Here is a 22,710-nt window from a genome sequence, read left to right on the forward strand (position 1 = left end):
ATGTTGTCAAAATTGTAGTTTGTCTGCAATATAGCAAATTAATTACATATATTAAGTAATACAAATATATAAAATTTAACGGAAAAATAATTAAAAGGTAGGATACTTACTGAAAAATGTGTGCGTACCTTCATCCTCACCTCGTCTAGCATCGTCTTCCAAAACTTCCATTGCATAGGGCAACAGGTCCGAACGACGTGACCAATGTCGTGGGCCAATGTGCTATGCTGCTCTGTCGTTGGTGCAGCCCGATGTCGGTCATTGTATCCGTTCATGATACATCTATTGGTCACCCGGGTGACCTTCGTCGTCTTCAATTGGCGACAAGGTCCCTGGGTATTTTTCTTTGCTGAAAAAAATAAAAAACAATCAAGCAAACACAACAAATTAAACTCAAATTTCAAGAGAACCTCCCCTAAATTTATAACAATTCCCAAACTCTGGACAATGTAATAAATAATATATGATATCCAACAACAATTACAACAATTGAATGCTTCAGTTGTGGATGCCAAGTTAAACATTACATAGTGTATATCTAGTTTGTAACCGATCCAGAATAAAAAGCCAACTAAAAATTTTAATCGCATGAGGAACATTTAACTTCCACATTCTATTTAGCAACTTAGTTTTTAAGTTATTTGTTGTTACATTATTTTGAATTCAAGTTGCAGGTTTAATGGTAAATTGACCATTGGCATTCATGCTCCAACAAATAGAATCATTTATATCAAACATTGATAACAGAATACGGAAAATTTTATTAGCAATATAAATATTGACAAAATTTAGCATAAGAGATTTATTCGAGCAATTATTGGAAATAAAATGACAAACTTTTAAGTTGCAAAGCTTAATTGATCTTCCTGTATGAGAAGGAACAGTTTATATGGACAAATCACCAAGGCACTATAGAAAAATTATGTTCTCAGCGTTTATCATATATTTACCTTGTTGGGACCCCGAGGCATCAGTAGTGGATGCCGATGTGTCAAGCGTACGGGGGCGGCGATGTCCACGTCTGGCGCTAACAGGTTGCACCACTAAAGAGGTTGATGATGCCAGCACCTGGGAGACCCCGGGACCAATCGGACCAATCAGATTAACTGGCCTATAGTCCATTTCTATTAGAGCAATGGTAGCTGAAGTAGAAGGCGGGGGAATCAAACGGGTTGCATTCGACACCGCTTATGACTTCTAATCAGATGTGACATATGCACAATGAGAACATAATAAATTGCTCTCTAGACTGTTTGTTGTACAAACAGCCAGTCATAATGCTTCTAAAACTTCTATAGTATTTATCAGATTAATCATATAAGCTTCTCCCATTTATATTAGAAACTTTAAAAAATAATAAATAAAAAGAATAACACTGAATCAAGGATAAAAAATAATAAATAAAAATAATAAGAAAAATTCTAGTTCTATTGGAAATTTGTGCTATAAAGTTTTGTGTTAAAGATGAAAAATAGTGTATCGATTATGAAAGAAAGCAAGCACATAGGATTTAAGCACAAAAGCTTAATTACTAGATGCATCCAAGTAAATCAACCCTTTATACCTTGAGGAGGTTTTCAGGCCAAAGACTTTCACAAGACATTGAAACCTAGCATCATAGTTGTTTGAATTAAAATCAAGCAATTACAATAGTAAAAACAAGCAAACTAAACCATCAACTCATTAAATTAAAATCAGCATAGTAGTTTGAATCTTAGCATAAGAAAGATGGAATGTCAGATGGCCAACTAAAAGGACTATATTAACTGTAAAATCGCCAACTTAAAGTACCATATTAACTGGAAAATCGCCAAAAAAAAGTAGCAAGGACTTCCCTTTATTCTCAGTGTAGAGAAGTATGCTTTATGTATGATAATAAGTTGGATAAAGTTGATATAAATGTGATGGATGCTCTAATTACAATTCTAGTTCTTAAGCCTCAAGATGAAATTCATATATAATTAGGAGAGTTCCACTTAAGTAGACATACCTAATAAACACAAGTGAGAAAGAAGAAAGCTCACTTTATACTTTTTATCTTTTTTTTGTTAGGGCAAAATGTGCATAACCCCGTTGGGTGTGACCATATAACAATACATGGATATAACAAATGATAAGGAATAAAGCAACACGAAACTTTATTAAAGAAAGCAACACGAATATGAACATGTATTTCATCCTTGTGTTTAATCAGTTAGTAGTATTCTTTGCCCAAGTGTTTAATTAGTTAAACTGAAAATATAACAATGCACGGATATGACAACTTGTAAAACATGTATTTCATCCTTCTTGATAGGATAGCAAACCTTATTAAAGAAAGCAATTGCAATAAGAATTAGTTCGAAATCAAATCAACATAATACAAATATAGCATCCTTACCTTTACCCTAATATACCTAAACACTAAAGCAGCCTTCTATAATTATAGTGCATAACGTAGTGAGACTTTGCATATGTTTGTACAATTCATACACAAATGAACAGGACGACTCAATTACTAGTGAAAAAAACATAACCATGGAAGCATCTACTATATTGATTTCACAATTAGTGACAAGCTCAAACTTTAACTCTTCCAATCAACATTTACATTCCCAACAGCTGACATCAAGAATTTTAACACAACTTATGCTTATTTACAATTTCAAAATCCTTTAGTAAGTTAGATAATGCTTGAACTATAAAAGATCATTGAACTGTACAAAATACATCACCCAATGTCCACCTCAAAATAGGCAAGTTGAACTGTCACTCCAATATAACAATGTTACCGATGTTATCTTCACCCAATCTCCACTCTACTTGACAGACACAAAAATGATTCTATCCCAAACTACTATCGAGAAGACAAAATTTAAAAGAAAACTGAAATAGGCCCATTGAATGCACAGAATTCAAGATGAACTAAGGTGAAAATAAAAGTGCAGTTAAATAGATTCAACTGTTTTGCAAAAAACAACTGAACAATAGATTGCAGTCAAAGAAAAATTAGTACCCTTCTCGGACCAACTACTAATGTTGACATGACCATATTGCAGTTAAATATGTTTGTTGAATTGAACTCAAACAACTCAAAGGAAACCCTTCTCAGACCAACTGCTAATGTTGACATTTTTAACATGACTAGAAAAGGAATTACGTATTTCATCCTGTTGTTTTCTAGTTAATATTCACATGATAAGAGCTTCTGTCACCCTTTTATACAATAGATTTCAGAGATGTTCCCTAATTTTCCCTCGACTGCATGTTCTTATATATGTGGTTTCCTAGGCCTTACTAAAGCATGCCGTTGATAACTAATTAAATTGTTGCAGGTATTCAATCCATAAACTTGTCACACCCTCTTTTGATAGTAACAGAGCATAGCTCTTCAACAAGCACAACCCATTAATTTAAGGGAACTTTAACGAAAAGCACCCGGTACTGTTCACTTTAACGAAAAACCACATTTTTACACTAAAAAGTCAATCCTGGTACTATTCACTTTACCCTTTATTTTGTCCTTATCATTAAAACTCAAAGTTTTCAAGCCATTTTCATTAGTTTTCCTTTAATTTAAATTTCCGAACAACAGAGTGCAGCTCTTTAACAAGCAGATGTTATAAATGGCACTGACTTTGTAATACTACCCTCTCCCTCCTACCATGAATTTGCAATCGACAGATTATGTGTATAAACATCAATTATAACAATCAAAGCAATCATCAAAGCAGATTTTAACCCATATTCAAAGCATTAGATTTCGAGCAACCAGAAATCAATTAATTATAAAAATCGAAGGACATTAGAACCCTAATTCCTAAATTTACTAGAGTTAAGTAAGTTGAAAATTACCTCACAGAGAGAGGGCTGTCGTTGGAGGAACATAGAGGGTAGTCAAAGGAGGAAGAGAGAGGGTTATCAAAAGAGGAAGAGAGAGTGCGAGGGATAGCTGAGGGAGATGGCTGTCGGAGGAAGAGAGTTTACAGAGTGGAATAGGTGAGGGGAAAGTGTTTGCGATTTCAGTTTAATCCCGAGGTTCTTGAGTGACGAACATAAGATATTAATTGTGCAAAAAATTCAAATTTTCACGAAATTATTTTCGTGCCCGCCAAAAAGTCAAAATTTTCAGCTCCTTGCACAACAAAAGGGAAATTAATCGTTGCGCAAATAATATTTGGACGATGAATAATATTTTATTCGTCGCACAATGAGCTAAAAATTTAATTTACCTAGGATTTTTTTTAATTTATATTCATTCAAATAAAAACAATTTATTTATAACATAAGATAATTAAATTACAAAAAAAAATTCATTTAATATGTTTTACATAGCAAGTCACAAATAAATTTCATTATTCATCATCCGAACTGTAATAACTTTCGCTATTGTCGCAATCATCACTTTCAATCTCCCAATCCTCCTCCTTGATAGGTACGTCACCGTTGTCGTTCAAACCCACTACACAATCGTATCGTGGAATATTACCAATGTCAATTGTAATTGACTGAATCGATATTTTGATTGAAGCCACTCCTTGTATCTGAAACGGTTATTGGATAAGATTTGTATCTCAAAGTGTTTTCGCATCATTTTCCATTGAAGATTCTAAACATTGGTTAGCGACGTTGTTGACATCGTCGTCAGTAGGGTCTTATTTTGGTATAGCATACACGTTCATCTGATCCATCTTTTGAACAACTTTCCAACCTCTTCCGGCATTAGGGTCATCTAGATGCACAATCTGTTTTGGATGCCAAAATGTAAAGGTCGTCATCGTACCAAGTTCTATTAGTGTTCACAGATAGTAAGCCATGGTTGATTTTAACACTTCCCTGCCTATTTGGGTTTGTATCAAACCATCGACACTTAAACATGATCACTTGGTATAGGTCTTTGTAAAACAATTGCACGACAGTTGTTAGTTTGCCATATAAATCAATGTCTGTACTTTCACCTCCACATAGGACATGGACACCACTGTTTTGCGTACACAACTTGTCTTCTCGTGCAATCCCCAAAAACTGTCGTGGAACCCGAGAACAATTCAACGCGAATCAAGCCGAATGCAAGTTATATAACTCTTTACTGTAAGTGGGGGAATTCAATGCTTTCAATTTATTCACCTAATATTATGCAAAAACATACACCTATTAGTATGAGAAAATTAAATACTACAATATATATCACAAAAACAAAACACTTATAACTTACATTTTCGAGAAACCACTATGGAAACAATTCTTGGTGTTTCTGGGCATACAAATGTGATGGATGTTCTTGCTTCATCATCTCTTCATGCTCATCTAGGTATGTCATTATCTCATCACAATTGCTCAGTACGAACCAATGCGTTACCTCCATGTCATTTTTAGAAAACGACTCGCCTAGTACAAGATCTCCAAAGGGTCGTGCGCATTGGGCAAAAACAGAAAGTTTCTCCTTTCTCACACCCTCATCATTATTGCGCTGAGGATGATTGAAATTCATCTCCACATCTTTTAAATACATTCCACCAAAAGTAAGCAACTCATATTGAACCCAAGCCTCTATAATTTATCCTTAGGGCTTCGCCTTGTTGTGTAAGCAACTCAGCTCCCCAAGAAGCCTGCCAAAATAAAACGATACGATACAAAATTAGTAAGCGTGGGTTAATAATGCATAAACAAATGATGAGGAATATATACATTTCTATTGGATACATCCAGCGATAGTTGACATGACCAACAAGCAATGCCTCTTTGGGCAAGTGAACAATCACGTGGATCGTACTTGTGAAGAAAGCTGGAAGGAATATCATCTCAAACTTGCATAGGACTTGGACAATGTCATGGCATAACTAATTAACATTCGTCTTTCACAACGTTCTTGCCGTCAGTTGGGGAAAAAATCTGGACAATAACATGATTGGCTTCACAACATCTTCCGACAATAGGCGTCAAATACTCACATTAAGTAGGCGTTGCATAAACACATGGCAATCATGGCTATTTAGTCCAGCAAATTTACCCCTGTCAGCATTCACGCAACACGAGATATTAGAAGCATGCCCATCGTGAAACTTTACATACGATACAAACTTTAAAAACTCTTTTTTGTCATTCAGTTTCATGGAAAAAAACGCAAGATCCCTTCTAGTGTTATCATTGTCCCTATTCATCCACAAACCCATATGTATGGCCATTCTTTAGAAATCAAGATGAGCTTTGATCGTGTCCTTTGTTTTGCCCTCGATATCTAGAATGGTGCCCACCAATGTGTCAAATACATTTTTCTCAACATGCATAACGTCACGGTTAAGCTGTTCCAAAATTTCATCACTGGACCATTCTCTAGGTCTAAGGCGATGCTCTATGTTTCCGTCGAACTCTTTATCATTTTCCCGCCACTCGTGGTCCTATGGCAACCATTTTCAACGACCAATGTAACAAACCTTTTTGGTGTGCCAACCAGATGTTACATCATCCTTGTATACAAAGCATGTCATATAACCCTTAGTGCTCCACCCAGAAACCATTGCATATGCGAGAAAATCGTTCACAGTCCACATAACTGTTACCCGTAAAGTGAACATCTTCCCAGTGCAGTTATTGTATATGCGCACACCGTTTGTCCATAAATCCTTTAACTCATCAACCAACGGCCTTAAGTAAACATCAATTGACCTACCAGGATCCTCAGTTATCAAAAGAGTCATGATCATGTATTCTTTTTTCATGCATTTTCAAGGTGGCAAATTATATGGGAATACGAAAATTGGTTTAGAACCACAAATGAATTGAATCTATCAATGGAAAGTCCCAATCTAACATTCCAAGGATCAGCAGCAAACTCGGGGAACGTTCAATCGAACTCTTTCCATGCCTCCCTATCTGCAGGATGCCTCATCACATCGTCGTCTACCCGTTTTTCCTTATGCCATGTCATGTCGGTGGCAGTATGCGTCGATGTATACAATCACTGCAACCTAGGTTTTTGGGGCAGATAACGCATGACTTTTTGTGGGATCTTAGTCGTTCTATTCGAATATGTCATTTTGAACCTCGACTCATTGCATACAGGGCATTTATCCAATGCTTTATTCTTTTTGTAGAATAAAACACAATTGTTTTTGCAAGCATGAATTTTTTCATAATCCAATCCAAGACCATTCAACACGTTTTGCGCATGTCTATGGTGTTTCGGCACACAATTGTCCTTTGGAAGCATTCTCTTGAAAATCCCCAAAAAATAATCGAAACACTGGTTTGACATAAGATACTTTATTTTTCCGTGCATTAGTTCCACAATGGCTGTGAGAACCGAAAAGCTCTCGCACCTCGGGTATAACTTTTGGTTAGTATTTTTTAATAGTTTTTTCACATTGTTCAAATGATGCATTGTCCATTGGTGTAGGCACGTCATCTTCCCCTTCCTGATTGGTGTTTATTCATTAGGATCCACAAATATGTTCAACATTGTCCACTCTTGTGGTGTTTGAAGACGAAGCATTGTCTAATTGTTCCCCATAACTATGCATTCCCAAACTGTCCAAATAATGGGACAATTCAAGAATCAATTGGACCGCAATCATGCTTTCACATCCATGCGTGAAATCCAACTAATCCTCGAACGGGAAACTAAGTTTTACTAAAACAAAAAACAAAAAACAAGTACGAAGTTAATTACAATTAACTCCGTACATCACAACATATATTTGTACGTCACATACAAATTTAACAACATAATATAAATATAATTTCGCAACACTATAAACATAACAACATAAGTTCAACATAATTTTATTAATTTTATTTAAAAAATAAATAAAATGAAGAAAATACCTTCTCAATCATTCTCCACCAATCGATAATCACACACAATATCCCTATAAACAACAAAATTCATGGCGTTAGTATGAATTTACATTAATACTTTTACCCTGACAAAAAAAAAAAACAACGCTTACCAGACTCACCAAGACAGCTCGATTAACCTAGAGAAGAAGATGGAGGGAGTATTAGATGATGAAATTGAGAGAACATGAAAATGACGGATGTTGGATTGAAGAAAGATGAAGGGGATGAGTGTAAAGGCTAAATCTGCAGTTTGCCTCTACATTGCTGGATCAAGATTATAAAGTTAAGTTTTGGACAAATGATTTTGCGCGACAAACACTGTCTTCATCACGCAAATACCCTTTGCGCGACTAAAAACGTGTTCGTCGTGCAAATACCGTTTGAGCGACAAACAATGTATCATCATGCAAGGTTACAATGTTTTTCATTTACTTTATAATTTATTATTTTAAACAAATTGCGCGACGAAATTCATCACACAAAATGCATATTTGTTTTTTTTATGTTTTTCCGTTTTATTTTTATGTAATGTAAATTTTTATTTTAATATAAATAAAAAACTCAAACCTAATTCAACATTAAATTAATTAGCAACACTAATTTATTATCCCAAATACAAATTATAATTAATGTAAATATTAATACTCATCCACATAACATAAATTTATTAATTAAAATAAATATAAAGTTCACAAAATCTTATTTAAAAAAAATTACAATTCAACTTCAATCCTCCTCTGCCTGCAACACATCAAACTTCTACTGCTAGAAATTCTGCTTGAAAAGCCCATCCACATACTTCCGCTGCTTCTCATCGGTTTCATCAACATCCCAATGAATCTACATTAATGCCAATAACAATAAATTAGTAATTAAAAAAATATTATGTTTTAACAAAATAATTATTCATTATTTACTACAAACTTACCGATAACTCCCCTAGCATGGACTTCTTGAACTCCTCAGGGACATTTTTCCAAGACTCAAACTCTGCAGAACATTCCCTCCGCACCAAACTCCCAATGTCATACCTAAATTCGGCATACGCATCAGCCATACTCTTGTCTTCAAAGTACGGCACTTGCTTCCGTCGATACCTCTCTGATTGCACTACAAGTTTCTTTTTGCCAAAACCTTCTCCAGAATCGGCCATTCTTTTGAAACAATTTTTTTTTTTGAAAACTAGGGTTCTGAAACTGTGTTTATATAGCAATAGGATCCCTTTGCACAACGAAGCCATTGGTAGCGTAAATACCTATGTTCGTCACGCAAAACGTGTCTTAGCTGCGCAATAAATGGGAACGCTTGAGTGTAATCTAACCGTACTTTGCGCGATGACAGCTGTTGTTCTTCGCGCAAAGTTGCCTTGCGTGGCAAAAATAGCGTCATGCAATATTTGTAGCGACAAATAGAATGATTATAATTATAAAGTTTACGTAAATATAGATATTTATGTTTATGTAAAATTTATAATTACAAACAAATATTCAGTAAATATTTATTCTAAAAACAATTACTGCCTTAATATTTATTCTCAAAATAATTAATACCGTAATCCATTCATTTATTTTAAAAAGCAAACATGAATTAAAGCCTAATTAAGTCCAAATACATAACTTATAAAAAATAAAAATAAATAAATAAATAAGCCTTCAATTTAAATATTGTCCTCAAAAATATAAATTTAAAACTATTATTTCGATGGTCTTCCATTCTGCTCGACTTCATAACGCTACCGATTGTAACCTCTCTCCAACGCTACCGATGGTCCTCCATCAACTTCATCAACTGTTTGTTTGTATCATCATCAAGAGTATACTTACACTGTTACACATATATGCAAATAATTAATTCCAACATATGACAAAAAAGTTTACAAAATTAATTATTGATTCATCAACATTATACTCAGGGGTGGATCCATTACAGGACCTGGGTGGTCCTAGGACCCTCCAGAAGATCGGAGAAGCATATGTGAAGATTGTTGAGGACCACCTGACTGCCTGGTTCCGTGCTGGTTTTGGAACTTCATGAATTTGCAACGCAACACCCAGCAAAATTTAGCGAAGAAGAAGAAAGTTTAATATTGTTTTTAATGACCTGGCCTAGACGGTGCCGTTTTGAGCCAGGCCGTTCAAAAAATTAGGGTAAATTACATAAAACTATCTTAATTATTGGGTCATTAACAGTTTCATACCTCGTCTTTAAAAAGTTTCAATGTCATACCTTATCTTTAAATTTGTTGCAATGTTATACCTTCCGTCAGTTGTTTGTCAATTCCTCTGTTAAATGCTGATGTGGCTTGAGGCAGGACCCATTTTTTATTAAAATAATAATTTACCCCAAAAAACAAAAAACCCCAAACACCATCTTCCCTAACCCCCTTCCCTGCAACCCAGATCCCTTCCCATTCCTCTACCCTACAACCCCCGACCCCTTCCCCACCCACGCCAACACCTCCCCCCCAAACCCACCTCCTTCTTCTCTGCCACCCACCTTACTTTTCATCGTCTCCTCCAACGACCCAACGTACCCAGACGACTCATACGGCGGTTCCACCGCCGTCCCCCATCAACGTCAGACCACCACCATGACCCAATGTTTCTCATGGAACAAAACCCAAGTCTCTGCTTGGTGATTTTCAAACCCCAAGCCATCAAATCGAGGATCCCTGACTTCCCACGACGAAGTTCTTGTTGTTTTCGACAATTGTAAGCCTCGAGATTACCTTAAGAAATCGTACTCCGAAAACAAAATTTTATATATATAAAAGGATTCTATACAGAAACGAACTCAAAATTGAAGAAGATGAGGATTTTAGTGGTGGTTTTGGTGCTCAATGTTCTGGCGACGGTGTCGTATTGCACGAAGGTGACGTATGACCACAAAGCGTTGGTGATTGACGGGAAGCATAGGGTTTTGGTGTTTGGCTCCATTCACTATCCTCGAGCACTCCTGAGGTACTTATCTTCCTATCGATTTCCATTTTTTTTCTTTTTTTCTGTCTGAATTTTGCTCTATGTGTGTTTGGTTGCAGATATGGCCAAACCTTATTCAGAAATCAAAAGACGGAGGCTTGGAAGTGATCGAGACCTACGTCTTCTAGAACTTGCACCAACCAGTTCGAGTCCAGGTCTCTCTTTCTCTCTTAGCATTTGCTGAATTTTTCATTTCCAATGCGACGCCGTTTAGTTTCTGTGAAAATGTGGGAAGACAAATGATGGGTGGGAAGCAGAGAAGGAGGAGGTGGGTCTGGGGGGGGAGATGTTGGCGTGGGTGGGGAAGGGGTCGGAAGTTGCAGGGAAGGGGAAGGGATCTGGGTTTTGGATTTGGGTTGCAGGGAAGGGGGTCTGGAAAGATGGTGTTTGGGGTTTTTTTTTTTTGGTAAATTATTATTTTATTAATTTTTTAATAAAAAAATAGGTCCTGCCTCAAGCTACATTAGCATTTGACAGATGAATTGACAGACAACTGACGGAAGGTATAACATTGCAACAAATTTGAAGATAAGGTATGACATTGAAATTTTTTAAAGACGAGGTATGAAACTGTTAATAACCCAATAGTTGAGGTAATTTTATGTAATTTACCCAAAAAATTAAAACTCTTTTTGATCTACAAACCCGAAGCCCAACTACTTCCCATGCAATTCCCTCTTTTAATTAGCACAAAGCCCCAAATCCACCCAGCCAATACAAACCTTACCCCGAAACCCCACCACAAGTATTCCACCTCTGTCTTTCCATCATCACCTCATTACAATATTGAATTTCAAATAAATTTTATGATTTTGGTCTTATGTGTATTAGATGAAAATATTCATATGATTATTGTGATGTAGTTTATGCTTTTTTTTTATAACAATTTGATCATTGTTGGTTAATTTATAGAGAACTTTTATCTATACTTTAAAAATCATATTTTGCACTCCTTGTAAGTGTAGATTTCTTTCTCATTTTAGAAAGTTTGAAATACAAAGTGATATTTTTAGAGTGCAAATAATAATTTCTAATATATATTATGTCTTTGTCAGTTCATAGGATTTTTTATTTTGATTAGATCAAACAATCTGATCTTAGAATGTTTCTCGCTAACATCACATAGTAATTTATATTGTAAAATTTTTCAATGTTATTTTCGTTTAAGTTTTTTTGAAACTTTTACAATTAGAACCACCCAATGTTGAAATCCTGGATTCGCCACTGATTATACTTACTAATAATTCATCCATCACCACCTTCTTCGCATTCTCGGGCACATATTTCCAAGAACGCCTCAGCAGTAGGACAATTATTCCTCATGCGTGAACTCAAAATGTTGCCTCAAATCATTCGGGTCGGCAGCGGGCATGCTCTGATCCTTGTTTTTATCCTCCATCCCAGCACAAACAGAATTATGAAAAATATGGAGAACATAATTGTGAAGAATAAGGACAACAGAAGCGCATATTTATAGAAAGGTTAGGGTCTTTGCGCGACGAAGGTTTTGTTGCGCAAACATTTGTAATAAGTGTAGTATTGATTCCTCTGATTCACCTGTAGTGAATGGTCTGAGTGAAAACTGACACCAACTTGTGCAACGAAACCTTTGTCGCGCAAAGGTCCTCTTTTCGTCGCGCAAGGTTTTTGCACCAAAAAAAATTACCCCACGTTTTCTTGATGACTTTGCGCAGCGACAACTGTTGTTCATCACGTGAAGTACTCTTGCGTGATGAAAATTTTCGTCGCGCAAAATTAATTTTTCATTTTTTTTCCTTTCCTGTCTTTTTTGTGCAACGACATTGTTTTTCCGTCGTGCAAGTACCTCTTGTGCAACGAAATATTATTTTTCGTCGCGCAAGTTGTTTTTCCTACTAGTGAAAGGACGATGTGAATTGTTGTGGTTAAGGAGATTGCTTACCAAACTTGGGACTTAGACTGCGAATCCTTTGGGTAGAAAATTAGTTTTAACAGGATCTGCAATGAATCTAGATTATGGTAATAAGGATGTTGTTGATATTACTCATAATCCAGTTCAATAGGATCAACCGTTTGTTGAAGTGAACAAACATTTCATTACAGAGAAATTGGAATTTCATATTGTTAAGTTTCCATTCGTGAAATCTGAGAACTAATTGGCAGATATTCTAACAAAAGCGGCTGCTAATAAGGCATTTAATGACATAGTTAAGATTGATACGTGACTACTTGTACATAAATCCTACAACTTGCTATACAAGAAATGGTAACCTCTCGGAGAAGATTCCATAATTAAGGATTCTAGTCTAACACACACACCACGCTAAATCACCATTGTTTATGCTACAAGGGAATGCCTAACAACGTATATGAAGCAAACAAGTATATCATTTGACTAAATCAAACAAGATAGCTGAAATTTGAGTTCCCTTAAAATTCATTTTGCGTTCTGTGGAATCGGGGGAGAATAGTGGATGGTTAAGGTGGCAAGAGGTTGGGCGTGGGTTGGGATTCGATATGGGCGTCGGGGTCATCGGGGGTTGCTATTTTCGAGGGGTGCTCGGGGTGGCGGTCACTGGTGGATCTATCAAGGGATAAGGGGGTCAGCTGACTTCCCGAACTTTGGTAATCTCCATGGATGGCTTTGGTGCTGCCTCTTTGACTGTTGGAGTTGTCCTTTATACATGCCCTCCAACTAATTTATAAAATGCCTCAAAGAGGAGTTGCTGTTTTATTATTTAAAATATATATATATATATATATATCAACTTGGGCATTATATTCTTGCTATGGGTTCAAATAGTGAATTTTCTCAATTAAAAAAAACTGGTAGTCTTGAAAAAAAAAATTGGTGGAGACAAGGTGGAACATAGTGTATAATAATGTGTATTTGCTAATTACATTGACTTTGATTTTACTGGTTGTTACTACTTTAGCGGCAAGAGCCTTTTCCACTGTGGATATTGTGAAAAGTCCATTGCATAACCGAAGGGGAGATCAATGGTTGTGTGATAGTATGGTGGCTTATACTGCGAGCAATGTTTTTTCTTCCGTTGATAATGAAGCTAAATGCAGCGTTTCAAAATATGAAAACGTATCGTGGACAATTGTAACCTTTTTTTTTTTTTAACAAATGATATTATCTACACGGAAGATGAGAGAATGGAATTAGCGTCACAATTGGTTATTAATAATATGGTTCAAATTTGTCTTTGGCACAAATCGAACCTTAATTTGAATGATGAAACTATGGTTTAATTTTAAGATTATTATATGTATAAAAAATATTGGTGAACTTTTACATATATTCGTTAATACTTTCTCTTTTTTTTTCATATAGTTTATGATCTTAAATTTTAAACATTGAATTTATTTACCTTTTTCATGTGGCATCATATTATTGACTTTGTGAGTCCTAAGCACATATGCCAGCACCATGCTAACTTAAAATTTAACGGAATCGAACGGAACGGAAGGAGAAATATATAGCCAATAATATGACTTTACAATACATAAAAAAAAACCATGTGTGATAACAACACCTTAATAAAAAAGTCGCATCAGCATAATTTTTTTTTTTCAATCGTCAGCATAATTTCTAGATAACTTTTTCTGTTTTATAAACACTTCAAGTTAATTACTTTCTGTTGCTTTCTTTATACTTTACCTTTGTGATCTTATAGTTTCGGTTTGGTTCCAGCCAGCAATTAATTCACCACTTGCATCAGGGTATTAGTTGTTTTCAAGTATCCTTGACTGCTAAAGCATGGTAAGAACCAGTATATTTGAAGCATTATTTTCAAACAAGCTTATAATCGCAGCAGCAAGAAAACTCCGAATTTCATTTTTCTCTTTTTTTATTTATTTTCTAAATATCATCCAACACAGCTCATCATATGTCCAATCAAGCGCTTGTCTGTTAAGACCACAGATGAAAAGCAGGCAGATTTTGCTAAAATCTGCTCTACAAGTCACTGCAGCTAAATAGTAGCTGTCGGTGGATCCACTATACATTTTGATAAGACAGATTGTATGCTTCCTCTAAATCCCTCATTAGTCATTCTAGATATTCTTAGTGGACACTGATATGTTTCGGGTAGCAAGTCATGTTATTACTTTTACTTTTAATTAATTCTTCTGACTGGCCATATCCAAAATACTAGCTTCATCCAGATTCAATATGAACATGATCCTAATTCCTTTTTAACCTCTGTTTAAATGTTTATATTTTATTATTTTGATACAATTATACATCTACACTAAATATGAAGGATTTGAACCATATGTTATTCATAAAAAAATAATAATAATAATTTAATATCGAATTCGTTATTTATGAAATTCGAACTTAAAATGTTCAACTTACAAAATATCGTTACACCCTCGTGCCTTGTTGCTATCTATATTTGAAGGCTTTTCTTCTTTTCTTTTTTTCTGAAAACAAAAAAAAGAAATTGAGTATTTCAGTGTTGCATAAAACAGAACACAAAGAGCTTGTATGAGCAAGAGAGGTCTTTGTAAACAAATTTTAAGAATGAAGAAAAAAAGTGTCTGACCATTTTATCAATTATTATTATTTAAATTACTTTCAAAGAAAAGAGATAACTAAGTGGTTTCTTCTTCATCAATGTATAAAACCTTATTGCTCCCTCCATCTTCATCTCGAATAACAGCCCTAACACCACTATTCAAACCTTCTCCATCACGGTAGATTTTATTTTTTCCTTCTTTCGAAAAATTCTTTGGTGTGCGTCCACAGACTCTAAAACAAGTGATCGTGGCATGGTTTGCATGGACCCAGACAGAGATGACACTTTCTTTTGTCTCGGACCCATTTCTTTGTCCATTTGTCATGTACCCTAAAACACAAGTGGTATTTTAGGAGCATGATGGTGCCAAACACAGCCAATATTTGTATAGATATATAGCAAACAAGAAAGAAAATTGCGAAAGCAGAATACCCCTCCTCCCCTCCCCTATACTGTTTATCATTTGGTTCTAGTTATAGTCTTGTTATTGATTTTTCCCAATCACATAAAATTTCATTAGAAGCCTCATTTTCAAGGGGTGGGGATTTCGGTACTTCAGTTTAGTTTCTAACATTCGAATTAAATATTTTGATACTTATATAAGCTAAAATGGTAGTGTCAAAATTGGTACTCCACGTATTATTAATGTATAATCACCATACAAACATCATGACTAGAACCTTTCATTTCTTTACCATCATTTAAAGATCATCTTTGCAAAAAAAAAAAAAAAAAAAAAAAACAAAACAAAACAAAACAAAACAAAAAAAACATTCAATTTGAATATCATTTATTCATCCATGTATGTCAAACAATCCACGATTTTGCTAACAAGTAGCATCATTATGATGAACTGTCTATTTGTTTAATGCATATGGATGACTAAATGATCGTCAAAATTAAATGATTTTTAGTAGAAATGATCTTTAGATGATGTTAATGTAAATGAATGATTCTAATTATGATGTTTGTATGGTGAATACACATTGAGAATAAATGGAAACAAATATTATTCTTGTTGTGGCTTATTTTATCTAAGAGGGAGAAAGAGAGAGAGTGGGAAAATTATTGAATGCTTAGGGATTGTGTGATTCTCCCAATACCAATGCCTTTATGTATAGTAAACCTAGAGGAGATCATAGATAATCTAGAATCCAAATCCTTTTAGGATTTACACAATCAAATATTAAATAATATTCATAATATTCATAACACGCTCCCCTTGACTGTGTAACTACTCAAGTAGATGCAACACCAGGTTCGGCAAAGTTGAGGAAGTTAACTCGACAGGACTGATTTGGGAACACGCTATAGTCTCGAATAAAGGAACTTGTATATGGAAATAAGTCTCACACAACCCAGCTATGGTAACACCCAATATTGGACAAAAACCCATAGTCTAAGGAAAAACGATGAGTTGGATGCAAAGCCAAATTAAACGCCTATTGATCATACACAAGGGTAAATCTAGTTAGGTAGTGAAAACCCAAAGGGAAAAATACTCCTAATCGTAGGGAAAAAAAGTACATTAAAGCTCAGTAGTGACTTGGTGAGAAGGTCAGCCAGGTTGTCTTGGGAATAGATTTGCTTGACATCATTGTTCTGATGTTTTTCTTGCTTATGAGGAAAAAAAAAGCTGCATTATGCTTAATGTTGTCTCTTTTGATGTATCCTTTCTTGAGATGCTTAATACATGCTATGTTATCTTCATAAACCATTGTAGGGACATCAATGACAAAAGGAAGTATGCAAGTGCTTCAAATATGTTCCATAACTATTCTCAACCAAAAGTACTCCCGAGTGACTTCATGTAGGGAAAGTATCTTAGCATGATTGGAAAAAGTCGCAACTAAGGTTTGTTTGCTTGACCTCCAAGATATGGCAGTGTCTCCAACGGTAAAGACGTAACCCATTTGAGAATGTACATTGTACAGGTCAAACAAATACCCTGCATCAGGATAACCAACAAAGTGAGAATCAACTGGAAAACCGAGGGGATGGCGACTCCACTTGAGGATTCGTAGGGATATAACAAACCGAAATTCATCGTACCTTCGAGGTAGCAAAAACTATCTTTAATAGCTATCCAGTGTCTACATGTAGGTTCATTATTGTATCCCGCTAAAAGATCACAACGAAAAAGATGTTCGGTCTAGTGCACTGAGTTAAGTACAATAATACGCCAACTACACTAAGAAACTTCGAGTTCCAAGACCTCTTCTTCATCGTCCTTAGGATGGAAAGTATCTCATTTTGCATTTAGCATTTAGAAGACCATAGAAGTACTCGAAAGGTTCTCTTTATCTTTATTAAAATGACGCAATACCTTATGGGTGTAGTTCGATTGATGGACAAGTATACGATTCGAACAATCCTAGATTTCCAGGCTGAGTTAGTATCAATTTTTCCCTAGATTCTTCATCTTAAATTTCGACTTCAGGTGCACGATGATTTTCTTGAGCTTTTTTTAGAGTCTCAATAAGATTCATGTCATCGAAATAAATTGCAACAGTCGTAAATCCGGAATGTCACTCCTCAATGAACACGCAAAGGGATAGTTCGTTGTTCATATATCCCTAACTGTCAAATGCTCACTTAAACAGTTATATCACATGCGCCCAGATTACTTCAATCTATAGAGTGAATGACTCAATCTAATCGATAGGCTCTTCTGTGGTTTAGAACTATTCGATCTAGTCAATGGAAGTCCTTCTAGAACTTTCATGTAGATTTTCGTATCTAGATGTGCAGTTACCACGTCCATGAGCTATATATAAAGTTTTTTTGAAAATACCAAACTAATAAGGTAGCGAAACATTATCATATCCATGACAGGCGGATAAGTTTTGTCATAGTCAATTCCAGGGCACTAAGAAAACCTTGAGCAATAATGTGAGTCTTTTATCACACAATTTTGTTCTTCTCATTATGCTTTCTTACGAAAAACCTGATAGGAGCATATTTATGCGACTGAGTTAGCTTGTTCTCATGCATTTATGTTGTTATTTCTTAGTTAATTATGTATTTTAAGCTATTTTCGTGTGTTTGTAGGTCCATAGGCCTTATAAAGCAATAAGATGCATTTTGGTGCATTTTGGAGCAGTTTTGGGCTTGGAATGGATAGCACATGCATGGAGCAAGGTGGATGGACGAAATTGAAGACTAAAGAGGCTAGGAATTTGTTAAAGAGAAAGAAGAATTAGTGTAAAAAGGACAAAGAGCTCAGCCACAAAAGGGTGTCACTCCACCATTCACCTTTCCATCATTGTCGTGCACCACAATTGCACTCCCTTTAGATTCCTATGCCGTGCATCATCATCCATGTTCCCTCCATTGACTCATTTGTTGCATCATTCCACTTCCTTTCCTTTATCTACCATGTGCACAATATCCTTTCACCTCATTGCACTCATTGATTCACCACTTACTCACCTTTCCACCCATGCCATGCATAATCACCCTTGTCCCCTTCATGCACCAGATTTCTTGCACTCATTTCATGCACCATTACACTCATTATCCACCCATGCCGTGCACCACCCTTGTCTCCTTCATTATTTCTGATTTCATGCATCAAAACATTGAATCATTGCACTCAATTGCTGCACATTTCTTGTCCCCTTCACCCATCAGATTTCATACAACTTTTACCTCCACTACATGCACTCATTAATGCATCATCCACCACATTTGGAATCCCATGCCGTGCATCATGAGTCTTGTTGCACCTTTGACTCATTTCTGCACCATTCCACCTCCATTTCCTTTCTCTACCATGTGCACAATCATTCATGTTCCCTAGTTGCAACACCACTCCATTTTACCCCCCATGCTTTGCATCATCACTTCACTTTCACCTTTGAATCATTTCAAACACCACTCAATGCACTCATTGCTGCAACACCACTTCATTTTACCCCTCATGCTTTACATCATTACTTCATTTTTACCCTTGAATCATTGCAAACACCACCAAATTCCCTCCATTGCCGTGCACTTCCTCTATAAAAGGAAGTGTGTGTGGCAGCCATATAGTTTAGTTTTTGCTTGATCATTCATCCCCATTTCAATACAACCTTCATCCAAACACATCCATTCATCTTTACATCCATTCCTCCATATAAACAAACCTTCAAACATTCACCAACACCTTGTGCCATAGCAAAGGAAGGGAAGGAAAGTGCTTGGACGTGCTTGCTGTCCAACTTGGATCATTGGAGCGTTTAGGTGTTTTCGTTCTTTTGTTTCTAATGTTTAAATTCATTTCCTTTCATTTTGTTGTAAATATGAGTGGCTAAACCCCTCATGACTAGGGATGATTTCAAAGCCATGATTATGTGTGCAATATAATTTGATAAATTTCAGTTATGAACTCTTGAATCATGAATGCAATTGGCTTAACTATTTGATTGATAACTTATTTGTATTTGTTAATTAAGGGTCGACACTTAATTGGCATGCATAAATCCGTTGCTAAAATATAAGGAAGTTTCACATAATCGTTACAAACTTATATTCACATGTAGTGAAGGTCGCTTATAAACGATCTCATTAAGTTAAATTCCTAGCATAAGCGACATGATGTCATAGTTGCAAGTGCTTTGTCAATGCGTATGATTTTCATTAAACGTAATGATCTTTGATTGTATCTCTATTATGATGTCATGTAGGGAACTTTTGAAGAATGTTTTGGGTTGTCGAATGATGTCATCCAATCCAATAAAACAAGGAAAATCTGAGAGTTAACTAGCGATGTCACGGTTAATTTGGAGCATTGTTGTTTATAATTCAATAAAGTAGTAACTGGAAATCAAGTTATTTGCATACATGTCATGTGTGGAGAAAAAGCCTCTAGCTATCCCATCCATCATCTTATTTCTCACATTCGTTTTACAATTTGTCTAGTTTTTCATACTTGTTTGTTTGTTACAACTTCATTCAAATCAAAACCCCCCTTTAAGTTTCTTGTTTCAAAGTGTTTCGAATCTGTTTTAGTTTGTGTTTTTAAGTGTTTTGATTCAAGTAAAAGTCAATTTTCGTCCAAAGTCATTCCTAGTGTCTAGTTTAAGTTTATTTGGTTGTTTTAAGTTGTTTTAAGTATTTTAAGTTTGCTTTGAGTCTTGTGAGTCTTGTTAAGTGTTTTTAAGTTTAGTTTTATGTTTTTGAGTCAGTTTAGAGGTTATTAGCAAACCCTCCTAATCCCCGGTCCAAAACGCTCCCTACTTATACTTGTACTACAATTGTCAAAAGAGGGTTAAATTTGTGTGTTAAGTTAATTTTCGCATCAAAACCCACTTGTAACCAACGCCTTCACATGTGGTGGTGTAGGGACTACAAGCCCAACACCTTGCATTTTACAGGTGAATTAAGTTCGACCTGGATTTCTTGTTTCCAGTTTAACCAATCTATTCGATGTTGACATTCATCAACAAAACGGGCTTCAATGTTACCGATTTGCATGATTTCAATAGCTACTGCATATGGGAATGCATCATCGATTACCATTTCATTCCTTACCCAAATATCATCCAAGCTAGTAAAACAGACCAACATCTCTCGCTTTTCGAGATGTGGATTCGTTTCTTCCAAGACGTTTCTATAATCTAGAATATCTTTATACATCAGAAATGATGAGTAAGCGATGGTCGAATTCACATTGGTTTCACTAGTATGTGTTGTGGATTTCCTTTTTCGAGGTTGTGAATCCTTTGAACCAATTGGTTTACCACACTTTTGGGTGGAAGCAGATGATTGGCTAGCCTACGATGTTGGGCACATCCGCGAGGTAGGGCAATCTGCTATTTGTGGCATCCTATCCTTCTAAGATGCAGGTTCAATGTTCATACAGTATGTCGATCTTTATAGGCATGTTTGCAGCTCGTATATGTGATCTCGTCACTTTCACTAGATTGGTAAAGGCATCCAGCATGCTTTGAGCAACACTCTGGAGCTTTAAGATTTTTCACACTCAGTTTTAGATCCAAATGAGACGTAATGGGAATCTGTCACGATAATTTGCGTCGTTCTTCTGGAACTCTGACCTTTTTATTTCCCCCTAATAATGAGAAGACTGTCTTATAAAAGAGACAATCTGCGAAACTCAAGGTTCTTAATAACAAATGATTAAAGGATAATCATATTCAACATGGATTCCCATCCTTCTTTGAGCACCCATTTTCATACGTAAGGGTTGCACATTCGGCACATAGACTACATAACCAAAAATACACAGATGTGAAATGTTGGGCTTGTATCCAGTTACCAATCGATCGTAGAATAAAGTTGGGATATGATGGGCCTCTGGTGGACCAACATCATTGCGTGAAGTATTGCATAGCCCTAGGCATAATCAGGAGTTTCATACGTATGATCGAAGTCCAGCGATCAATTGAAGGCTCTTAATGAACGCTTCTGATAGGCCGTTTCAGGTATGAACATGTGGTACAGAATGTTCAATTTCAACCCCAACCAACATGCACTAGACCCCCTAAATCCTAAATGGTATCCATTTGAAGAAAGGTTGGAGAATCTGTTAGGATCTTGCTTTGGAATGGTCACATAATGAACTTACCAAATGGTAAGGTTTGACATAAGAAATCTTGGGGGATGTAGCCTAAGAAGGGAAGCCCATGTGTAACTTTGAGGATACGACACGTCACACCATTTCCAGGATGTTCCAATTAATCATGCCTAAGCGAAGTTAATATTGCAAGCCCCGAGATAGGGCCAGTCACATAATGGCCCTCTATAGAACTAATGGTTGTAGTGTACAATCCATTCGAGAGATGTTCTATCTTCTCTATAATACATTTACGGGCATATTCATATGAAGTAATACAAAGAAACTTGACTCCATTTTCTCAGAGGTTTCAACATGATATTCGTTAGCTCGAATGTCTTTAAAGCTCAACAATGTTATTCCGAAACGTGGAGAATAATGAGGCTCTTTAATGGTCAAGATAGTACAATTGAACATTATTCGAGCAGTACTGTACCCCTAAATCAGGTTAGAAGAGCCTGAAAAGGTTGTCATAAGTCATATTTTAGGTATGAAGTTAGTAAAATAGATGAAGTTAAGTAGGATTGTGTGCATGGTTGCACTTTGCCAGAATACTAACTTCCTCACTAGTCATATGAAATTGAAAATTTTGTGCATTCAATTAATCATTCGAGAAAATAATCCATAAAACTTTATATCCAAAAGTTAAAATAAACACTAACAAATTATCCAAAACATAAAGGAAATTGTTCAAAATTTAAACCAAAAAACTAAGGGGGGTTCGTCTAAGTATGGGGAATTCGGCCAACTTTAGGCCCATGCCTAAGATTCTATTCTTCCATCGTAGCAGATACCTCCTGAAAGTTAGAGACCTTCACCTTCGTAGTTTTGGATTTCACCACTTAAG

Source organism: Malus sylvestris, chromosome 15, assembly GCF_916048215.2.
Source record: "Malus sylvestris chromosome 15, drMalSylv7.2, whole genome shotgun sequence".
NCBI lineage: Eukaryota > Viridiplantae > Streptophyta > Magnoliopsida > Rosales > Rosaceae > Malus > Malus sylvestris.